The sequence below is a fragment of the Montipora capricornis genome, chromosome 3, assembly GCF_036669925.1.
Source record: "Montipora capricornis isolate CH-2021 chromosome 3, ASM3666992v2, whole genome shotgun sequence".
Classification (NCBI taxonomy): Eukaryota; Metazoa; Cnidaria; class Anthozoa; order Scleractinia; family Acroporidae; genus Montipora; species Montipora capricornis.
The window spans coordinates 1,137,858-1,147,857 of NC_090885.1; the positions used below are offsets into that span (position 1 = coordinate 1,137,858).

At 39.8% G+C, this 10,000-nt stretch overlaps 1 protein-coding gene across 1 annotated transcript in view; it reads left to right on the plus strand.

Annotated features, from left to right (window-relative positions):
* Positions 1 to 9,339: 9,339 nt before the first annotated feature.
* The window catches only part of LOC138041874 (mRNA export factor GLE1-like), a 2,072-nt gene continuing 1,411 nt past the window's right edge, over positions 9,340 to 10,000 (plus strand). Inside the window, exons 1-2 of the mRNA XM_068887559.1 lie at positions 9,340 to 9,637; positions 9,781 to 9,804. The gene's annotated coding sequence lies outside the window, so the exon portion shown is untranslated. The remainder of the gene's footprint in view (positions 9,638 to 9,780; positions 9,805 to 10,000) is intronic.

Consider the following 10,000-nt stretch of genomic DNA (forward strand, 5'->3'; position numbering starts at 1 on the left):
GCAGAACATCCACTAGCCTGACAGGGAAATCAACTAGCCGCAGGTTAGTGGAGATGCATTTCTTTGTGCACTGAATAAAGACGAAACTCTTTATTGCTTTGAAAGAAAGATATAAACTTCGAAAGGCATTGCGTGCAAAGTAGGTTTTCAATAGGGGTAATTTTGAGTGGCTGGTGACGGTCAATTTAACTTCAAAATTTGTGTTTTAAATTTCCATTAAAAAAATATCATGCAAGGACATGGAGATTTAAAAAAAATCCTGCAGGGCTGGAACAAAAAAAAAAATATCTAGTAGTCTAAAAATCCTACAAACTGTGGGATTAGCTTTCAATTCCCAGTTAGCTTTGTAGCCTCGCTCGTATTTCATATAACACGTGTAAATGATATTAGACAAGCGGATGACCTCTGGCGATCGCAATGTACATACTGTATAATCAAACACTGGAGGCTCCTGTTCTTGACTCCTTGTTACGCGTCCTCAATAACAACACACAACCCCCCCCCCCCCCCAATCAAAAAATCAAACAGTCCATCCCTAAGGTGTAAGGTAAGTAAACAAAGGCCGCTTATCATGTGATTTCAAGAACCAATGAAAGTGTGTATTTTGATGTGTGATGTCATTAGACAAAAACTTGCCAGACACGTGCGACTATTAATGATCGTTTGTTCGGAGGTGGATGAAAACACAATTTTTTTCCATTTCCCCGACCATTGTGTTGTGTACACTTGCTTTGAGTTTTCTTTAATATTTATTTTCGAACCAGCGTGTTCTATATTGAGTGAACTAAACCGGCGTACGTGTTGTTATCGCCCGTTGTTGTCAATTTCGGCCTTCGGCTCGCGAGTAGAGCAGTTTGTTTTTCCTATTTAACCATTGAATCGTGAACAATTTAATTTAATATTCAAAGAAAATATGCTGTTTGCAAAGGACACAATTCAACGATCAATATGACTTATAATTCATGGCTGTATCTTGCAAAATAAAAATTCTACAAGGGAAACAACTTTCAATGATGTGCGAGAGAGTTTGATTCCCCATTACAAAACTGGAAAGTCTGAAAACGCTTTGGCGATTTTTTACATGGCACTGATTTTATTCAACTTAATTATTGTATGTTCCTGTTAAAACTACGGCCGTTAAAAAAAATTACAGGAGCACTTTCCATGTTAATGCAAAAGACGTTACGTTGTTGTTGGAGATAAAAAGTGTGCAATTTCTATTGTCGGGATGTTATTGTATTATTGTTAACTAGATAAGTTGAGTTGCTGTACTTTCGAATAAAAAAATTAGAACTGTTGGGTATTTAGGAACTCTGATACAAATCTGCAAACTATGTATTATATTGACTATCTCGTTGGCACTTAGCGATAGCTATTACTTGTTGAGTAGAATATGTGCATTTAAATGCTATTCTGTATGCTACCTTCCTCACATCACTTATCATTTTCATCATGAAGGTCTCTTAAGCCACTTTTCTTGACTGCAGATGGGTGGGATAATTGTTTACTCCAGGTGGGAAGTGCAAATAAACTGATTGACAATTTTTTTAGAAGTAGCTTTATTTAAAGTTACTGCTTTTTCAGCGCCCATTTCCCTCATCGGAGTGTTGTGTGGTTTCCTTTATATCGACTTTACCACAGAAACAACTTGGTAAAATTCTAGCCATTTTAGCGCAGGAATCGCTTCCTCATTTCGTCAAAAGGAAGGCAAGTACCGTTCTCGTTCAATAAATGAGAGTTCTTACAAACACCGTGGCTCAACCAATGTTTGTAAAATACGGGTCGATTACAACTCCGCTCAGTTTTCTAAAACCTCAAGGACAAAGGGATTACTAATCCCAGAGGGACTTCAGCTTTATCAAGATTGCTCGAGAAAATAAACTTTCCTCCGAGATTCTTAAAGCTCTCATCAAAATATATTTCCATTCACCAATGTTCATCTGGTTAAGGTACTTTTTGATCCTGAATTGCTCGCAGTCTTTTCTGAGTCAATCGGACCTTCCGTTTTCGTCTCGCAAGCGAGCCGAGGGGAGAATGGTGATAGAGCGAGCTCCATTCTCCCCTCGGCTCGCATTCGTGACGAAAGCCGGCGGCTGGACTGACTCAGAAGGGACTGCTAGCAGTCTATCTTGATCCAGGAAAATTTAAGACGTTGATTGGACGTGTTAATATCGATCATCCTTAAGCCACTCCTCTTATATTTCTTAGTCATGAAATCTCTTTTTATTTTATCTCCTTTACCGTCCCCCAGAGAAATTCATAGCCGAGTTTCTTATCTTTTTGTAATGCCGCGATAAACAGTAGGGAGTGGCGCAAGAATGTAGATAAGTTGGGATACCAAGAGACTCTTAATGAGGGTGGTTTTGCCTATTAAAGTAAGCCTTCTGAGTTGCCATAAATCAATCAAATTTTCCTCGTAATTTGAAAGAAGCATTGCAAGTTTGTCAGTTACAAACCATATACTCCTGGTGCAAGCACTTCCCCCTCCACCCATACAATGTCCGGCTTATTACATTGCATCGGGGCCCCTTTTTGTTGCTGAACCTACTCGTAAAGGCCCCCGCAAACGAGGAAACATTGTTGTGGAAACATTGCTTGCCGAAACTTTTCCTAGGCGCGCAAACGAAGAAACATTTGCAGAAGCAGCAAAATGTTTCTGAACAAATTCAGAGACCCTCCTGCTTCGCGGGAAGCAAATTTTGTTTCTGCAACAAATGCTTCCTGGAGCAGCAAACGGGGAAACAGTTGCTTCTTTACCAATGTTTCCGCGACTTATTGTTTCCCCGTTTGTGGCTCCTGAACACTTCTTAAGCTCAGAAATCGAATCGAAAACATCAAGAACTTCAATTGCACGAAGGAAGGAGCCCTCTTTAGGAGAAAAAATGGACAGTCGGTTAGTGCGCGACCCTGCTGCAAGAGGTCCCGAGTTCGATCCAAGGATCTCACATCCTTGTTTCGGCTTCTTTCCTTTCAGTGTAGCCTAAGTAGCTTTAAATACCCTTAAAACGGAGCACTGATGGAAAGAGGGGGGGGAGGGGGAGAGCACCGTCGGCTTCCTGGGAGAATACCGCAATACCGGATTGAGCGTACTAAGAAGTTTGCTGCCTCTTTTTTTTTTTTTTTGCAATGACGTGGACGGTGCAACCTGATTTTAGTTGTATAAATGGACATATGCCATCTGAAACATCTCATAACTTGCCCAGAATCGGGTTTGAATATCTGGAAAGAGCTTTCCTGAGCTTTGTGGCCGTGTGGTTGAAAGTACTTTGGTACTTTGGCACTCACTTCCCTGATGTTTTGAAAGCTAAAATTTTCAAATGGCAATGAAAGCCGATGTATATTGGTTTCCTGGATAAGACGAAGGTCATATATATGCTGATAAAATCGCAAGTTACATAAAGGCATGTTTTGAATAACTGTATATCAAACGGCTTTATTTACTTACTGTACTTGACATGGTTTGTTTGTTCAATTTGGTAGTCAAGATTGCTACATAATATTTCCAGTTGAGTTGACTTAAAACTCGAATTCCAGAAACTAAAATGGCATATTTTCAGAGAGGCCAATTGTACAAAAAATAAACGAAACTTTGACAGTTCATCTTACTGTTCGTACTCCACCAAAAAATTAACGTAAGATTAATTATCATGATGTTACTTCAACCAGTTCTAGAAATACACTGCAAATGAAGATTTCCCGAAAAAAAAAATCACTAAAGAAGCCTCCATGCATGGGCAAACACGTTAAAAGAATACTGTATTTCTCTTTTTTTTTTCTTTAAAAATCTATTGCCAAACCGTTCAACAAAATGCTAGGTTATCTCCATTACAAATTAAAATGTCAAGCTTACAAAATTGCATAGTCAGTGAAATTCGGAGGAAGACTTACACCGGCCTTTGCAAAAATATAATGCTTTCAATTTGTTTTTCACAAATTGAAGCCAAAGGTAACTTTCGAATTCGTCTATAATTCCTCCCACGTTAAACAGCTCTGGTCAAAACAAAGTAGCGCGCATCTGCCGTCCACGTGTGTATTGTGTAATGGAAGTAAATCTGATTGGCCGATGAAGGACATGTTAATCAATCCAAAAAAAAAGGCGAAAGGAATTTCGAAGAGGAATTTGGTCAGGTTCTATGTTTCGTTTCGCCAACTCCACAGTACGTGCCACGCGAAACCAAAATAGAGCCTGTTCGCAGGTTTATGTTGAATTAGCTGAAGGAACACGTTCAGCTTGTCGTTCTGAACTTAGATATAAAGACACGCGTATAAGTGCCCTGAAATGCGGTGATGCACTTGACCAATGGAAAACAAAGGTAGAGAACCGAACTGAACAGAGACAGCTGATCCGTCAAACCTATGAAAAAGTGAATGAGACGAGAGTCAATGCATAGGAGAAGAAGAGGGACAAGAGGAGAAGGAAAGACATTATATCTGATACAATATCATGATCCCCATTATATATTGTGCCCTTACGATTTACTTTTCTGTGTGAACTTGTGTTATTCCCGTTTCGGGATAAAGGCGTGTATATGGAAACATCTTTATAAAATAACATGAAGTAACTCACCGTTGAGGCCCCAAAGTTAAAACGTAAATTGAAAGCGTTCTTTCTTTTATAGGACACACAATCGAATCGAACGTCTTTGCAAAGTCAGTAAACATAATTATCCCGGATTTATTCACATATGCGAAATTTATTATTCCATCAATTTTTTAATAAGATATTCCTGGCGATGGAACGCCCTTTAAGAAAACCACTTTGATCATTACTAATAATTTTTGGGAGCACCCGTTTCGTCATATTGTTAATGGCTTTTGATGCGATTTTATTGTCGCAAATTAGAAGCGTAATTCGCCTCCAATTTGTTCAAACTGATGAGGATTTTCGTCCTTCTTCTGTAAAAGGAAGTTATACCTTGCCTCTGAGTCACGGACAACTGCCTCTTTTTGGAAGGAGCAGTTTATGGTATTCAAAAGAAGAGTTGTCATCTCATTCCGAAACACCTTCTCCCTAAGGATGGAAGGTCGTCTGAGCCTAGGGACGTATTGGAGGCCATTGCCTTCAGCGCATTTAAAGGGAAAGTACGGTCTAGAAAAAGTTTCTCTGATTCGAAAGTTCTTTACCTGTACTGTCATACTTGACCACTCATTTGGACTAAATGTGTTTTAATAGTCAACAATAACGCTTCAAAAATAGGCAAACAAATTGAAATCCGCCATCTTTGTTTTTGTGTATGCATACGAGGCTAAGACGTAGCAATAGTCAAAGATTTCTCCGGATGACTAAATGTACTTGATGTAAGGAAGAAAACACAGGCGAGGAGAGCAATGCTTTGTAAACTTGAATCATAATCCAGAGGCTAAATTGTATTTATATTGGCTCCACCTTTGAACAGATTTACCTCGAGGTCGTTAAACAGGATTTTATATGTGAGTTATATGCAGGAGTTTTACAAAGCGAAAGGGAGCTTGCAGTGCTATCCCGCGCTCATTGCTGTGAAATAAATGCCTGGAAATCAAGTTTAATCTGTCTACCGTGGCTTTCTACGAGATCCCTGTTACAACTTGAAAACAAACGATCGATTTATATATTTCCATCAAATGGTAAGAGTAAATCGTTTTTGAGTAGTTTCTATACTGCTAACAAAATTTAACCACATTTCAAGTTACATTTACTAGCGCATAACAGTGAAAGTCGTCTATATATGGACAGAAAATTTAGCTGTCAGGTTTCACGTTTGAGGAATCCCTTATTTTCGCCGGCCAACTTTCCTTTAAATTTTAATTTTCCGCTGTAAGCTTCGGTTTTTTTTAATTTTTATATGTGGAAATGTAGCCTATATGTGTTGTCAAGTCTAGACATGTGTCTAGTTTCATCCCCATCGCGAAAGCGTACACCCCAGCAGCGGTAATGTATTGAGCAACATCTGAAAGGTTCGTCGGCTTATTCTAAATTAAACGCTTCCCCGTGTGAAAGCAAACAAATACGTTTGCTGAAGCATCGAAGACGGCTGTTGCTGAACGAAGAAAGTGAAAAAGGTACGCTTGTCGAATTGTCGCATGTTCAAGGTTTATATTTTGATTACATTTGCTCTGGCTGATTTTTGCCGCCTAGTTTGATTGACTAGAAAATCTATCAGTATTTAATGACTTGAGTTTCTGTCGCACTTATGGCCTACATGGCCTACTACCTATTGAACGACTAGACCGTTTAACATAGTTCATCTTGCATTTGAATTTCTCGAAACAGAAAGGTTACACAACATTGAGAAAGTGATCGCGGAACGAAGAATTTAGTAAGGTCGAACACGTTTGTTGACTATTGCTTTGTCATAACCCGTCATATCCAAGATGGCGGTGTCCAAGTCACGAAAGAGGCAACTTCAAAGTGCTCTTGTCACATTTTAACAGGGAACTGGACAAAACGCTAATTATTTTCGAATTCCTGGGGAAAAGTTTTCATAATTTAGAGAAACTTTTTCTAGACCGTACTTTCCCTTTAAGCATTCATTAACTGTCAAATCACCTGCACAGGACGTTTTACTGTCCTCATCAAGTTTCACGTCATTTACTTTTGGGGAAAAAACTGGAGTATATAGTTGCCGTTTTGTCTTGTTACACTGCTGCATAACTCACTATAAAAGTGGGGTGTGTCCCTCCCCCAGATGAGGGGGAATGGGGCCTAACGGATGATGAAACAGTTAAGATCATTGGAAAGAAGAGAAACTGGAGCGCTACTGGTCCAGACAAACTAGCAAACTACTGGTGGAAGAAAGCTGAGGTGTTGCATAATGGTGTCACAGCAAGCTTTAAGGCAATTTCTATGGCCCAGACTGATTTTCCTATTTGGTTTGTAGGGGGCAAAACATCACTGATCCCCAGACCGGGAGAATTTTCAAGTTTAATGCTTTAATAGGAATACTCCTAAAACAGTATACACTATACTAGGAGATATTCTGGGAGTAACAATTAAAGGCCAATAACATGCCTCAACACAGTTTACAAATGGTTTACTGCATGTTTGTTGGTTCCAATGGATGAGCACCTGGAGGAACATGGTTTAATGGAGGCTGAGCAGAGGGGAGCTAAGAAGGGGTGCAGTGGCACAATGGATAATTTGTTGATCGACAAAATGGTCACACAAGACTGTCATCGTGGTAAAAGGAACCTGAGTATGGCGTGGGTACGTCACAAAGGCATATGACTCCGTTGATCATGATTGGCTCTGCGAAATGATGGAAGTACACCGATTCCCGAGATGGTTGGAAAGGGTGGTTACCAAGCTCTGCAGCACGTGGAACACCAAGATTGCCACCACAACAAAGTTAGGCAAGGAAATATCAGAGACTATCCAATTTAAACGAGGTCTTCCCCAAGGAGACTCGCTATGCCCGAGGCTTTTTACCATCTGCCTAAACCGTCATCGCATGGTCACTTAAGGCGACAGAGGGGTATAGATTGTCCGTGGCACACGTATTAGCTGGTTGCTCTGCGCTTGCGCAGTCCAAACATCTGCAACGACATAATGCGGTGTTGAAAGTAATTTTTTTTAGATGCTGCACAGCCATTATATTCACTGAGCGAGCCTAAACCTGTCTATCAAAATAACTGAGCGAAAGCCTTCTGGGATGTCCCTGTTTATGCAGATCATGTGACGGTGAGAGCTGACAGAATTGAAGCCCGAATAGTGGATAGCAAAGCAAAATCTGTCATCTTGCTGGAGATGAGCTGTCCTTGGATGAACAACAGGGAGACCAAGAGCTGCGTGAAGACGGAAAAGTATACCCCATTGCGACTTGAATTGAAGAGACAGTTTCCTGGATATCAAGTGAAACAGTTTAACATCGTAATGGACGTGTTAGGAGGATACAGTGAGGAACTGGAGATTACCATCCGAAGTCTTGTTTGAGTTAAAAGGGGTAAAGAAGCTAGTACTGTTGAAAATGCAGAAGGTCCTTTTGTCTGAAAGTCTGAACACTGCGAGTTTTGTCAAAGTGTTAACATAAGTAGATAATAGCCCCCGTCAGGGATAACAGAACAATTATTTATTTCATTTATTTATTTATTTTTTTTTTTGCAAGTAGAATCGTCTTAGAAGCTTTAATATTATTGTTTTAATAGGTCTGCAGATATTCATTTTACATTTTTACCTTTTCAAGAATCGAAGCTAACCTTTGTAATTCGTTTATATATAGATAGATGTATGTAGATACGAGCTTTTTAGACATATTCAGGTTATTTTTACAGCCTTTAGGTTACGCAATAGCGCCCTATTGAGCTATGTGCTAAGCTAGCATACGAACGTTTATACTGCAGTATAAAATGGCACTAGTGATAATAATAAATAAGCCCAAAAGTGGTGGTCGTTTACAGCGTTCACCTTAGACAATGGAATTTTATGGTCAATTGACACCTTTCAAGACAAGTTATCCGCTGATCAGTATCGCGTGACCATATTGCGGGCTCAAGTTTAGAGCTCATCGAGGTCAGCTTTTTTTAAGTTTCCCGCTGGCCAGGTTCTGGTTTGCGATGGGATCGCAGGCTTAAGTCAGGTTAACTTATCTTATAGGTAGGCCACTTCAGAAAATACCATAATACTCCTCGTTTGTCCCCCCAAATTTTGCATATGCATTGTTTCCAATTTCTCTGGGGACTTACAATGGTCCCAAAAGAAAACGAAAAGAAAGCTTCTGCAAAATTTGGGGGGACAAGCAAAAAGTATTATGGTATTATCCCAAGTGGCCTATTTTTGGTCCCCGTGCGTGCTCTGGGTCCAAATGGTCCCATTCACTACTTGCACAATCCCATAATGCAATACGTCTTGGGGGTTATTTGCATTGAAACAGTAGATATCCAGTTCACTGAAGCATGATATACTGTCCCAAGAGTAAAAAATTTGTGTTGTTTTTATGTAAAGAACCCCCCCCCCCCCCCCCAAACGTATTGTATTATGGGATTGGGCAAGTAGCGAATAGAAACAAAAAGCGTCACGAAAAAATTGTGTTACTTCCGATTTCCTTCAAATTTCCTATGTTAATTGTACTTAGAATAAGCCAATCATCTACCAAGTCTTAGCCCTCACGAGGTGTAAGGAAATTGCCCGCCTCGATTCGTTTGTGCAAACATAATCGCTTTTTATGGACTGTTCGAAATTTGATTGACGTCCACCTAAATTTTACTTTCGAATATGAAAAAATGTCTTTGATGGGCGCGTGTGACTGATAACTGCTGTAAAAGGTTATAATTTATTTACTTTGTTTTTTTAGAGCGTTCGAAGCAACGTTTTTTGAATGGAACAAATGGAAGCATCTTATTTTACACATATTATCAGGAATGCATGTATCCATATTACAGCTGGCAGATCGCAGCGAGGAAAGGAGAGAAGGTTAAGTTAGAGGTTCAATACATGGACTTTTCAGCGTGGAACGGGTCGTGTACTCTTGGTTACGTGGAAATTCAAAATGGAACCTACGCAGATGGCAAACCGATTACGAGAATGTGTGGTTATCTCCTATCTGGCATTAGGGACCTTAAGATTTGAGGACGTCATCTGTCTACGACGCCACCGGAAGTTCGTTTTCGCCTGATAATGCCACTGCGCATGTCTGTGTGTGAATGGGACGTCGTTTCACATTTAGTGAGTACGCCATTTTTTTCATTTCGCGTCGTACGTAAAACGTGAGTATGTTTTTGTTTTTGGAGCTCAAATTATTCATTTCTTTCGCCGTTTTCGCTGTGCTTTTGGATGTTCTATTGTTAACAGTGCTTGTTATTTCATAGATAGACGATGGATTCCAGTTCCGAGTAAGTAGACTCCACATACTTTCCCTATTAACGGGATGGAAAAATTTATCATGTTGAGCATCAATTTATCATGTCATGTGAGAGATCGACTGATGTAAGAAGAGTGTAGTTTTTATCAGTAGTCAAACTCTCACAGCGAGCCTAATCAAATGTTTTCGAGCGCTGCAATTTTTCCTTTGAAGTCTCGATATATTTT